This window comes from Palaemon carinicauda, chromosome 9 (genome assembly GCF_036898095.1).
Source record: "Palaemon carinicauda isolate YSFRI2023 chromosome 9, ASM3689809v2, whole genome shotgun sequence".
Classification (NCBI taxonomy): domain Eukaryota; kingdom Metazoa; phylum Arthropoda; class Malacostraca; order Decapoda; family Palaemonidae; genus Palaemon; species Palaemon carinicauda.
The window spans coordinates 123,525,104-123,526,468 of NC_090733.1; positions in this window are offsets into that span (position 1 = coordinate 123,525,104).

Here is a 1,365-nt window from a genome sequence, read left to right on the forward strand (position 1 = left end):
TTCCTTTCATACTCATTTCATTTCTCTTTTGTGGATATATATCTTGCCTTTCTTACCCCTTTCATTCCTCTCACGTAAAAATTACAAAAAAGATCATGGCTCAGAATGCGTCTATAATGTTCAAAACGCTTCCAGAAGACTAAAATTACGACTTTTATTGCGTATTCGCCTTTTATCCTGCTACTGATTGCTCAAAGAACAAGAACCTTGTTGGTACGAGATATGCTTTCTCATATACCAACATTCGGAACCTCTTTCTTTGTACAGTTACGTTTTCAAGTCTACAATTCACACATCTCTTCAGAAGCTCAAAATGTTTGTAAAGGTTTTTCTGTTGAGCAGGGTAACCAAAGTCTCGTTTTATAGTTTATATAGGACTAATCTATCTTAACGTTGTTACTGATTTTGAAATATTTCAGATAATCTAACATTCCTCGCTGGGCTACTTTTCTGTCAGATTCCCTTTGGCTAACCTGGGTTGTAGACTGGATAATAATAATAATAATAATAATAATAATGATAATAATAATGATGATGATGATGATGAAATTCATGCTTCCCAACTTATTCCCATTTCATCGAATTTCCAATCAGTGAAGCTTTTGTCTATCGGGTGAATGACCTGTCTTCACCTTAAAAACGTTTTACCCAATTTGGTTTTTGTTGGTGGTTAGGTCATTGTAATACATTGTAGCTATCACCAAATTTATAATTTTATTAGAACTTCCTTATATGTAGGTTATTTCAAAGTTTATTGGAGTTAACCTTTGGTTAAGCCTAATATCATCCGTGATAGAGATCGGCAGGATTTTAAAATTTCTCTTTGGAGCGAAAGGTTTTTTTTTTTTTTTTTTTTTTTTTTTTTTTTTTTTTTTTTTTTTTTTTTTTTTTTGACAAACCTGATTTATAACTGCTAGGTCTTCATCGCCATGAAATTATTATACCTTCATCAGATTGAGACAATATATTTGTTTAAAAATAAACCTTGTTCATTGCAACATCTATAATACCTGATTTTGTCTCAAACACCAGCGCCTGTTTTAACTACCTTGTAGCCTAGAAGCATTGCATAGTATTTACGAATAATCACGAGATTTCAGTATTATTGTGCCCGTGCTTTTTTTCCCACTTTGTTTTTCCGGAAGCAATGTGTATGATATTACCATGTCGGTCATTTTCATTTTCCTTTGTTGATAATGCTCCTGATTAGCGTGTATTAATCCGGTTTAAGGAATTAATGTCCCGGGTAATGCCACTAAAGCTGTTGACATGAGATCGTAGTATATTGTGTTTGTCCTCTTATGTTCTGCGCATGCGCTTGTACGTCATCATCTCCGTGATTAATATTCCCGTTTTTATTTTATG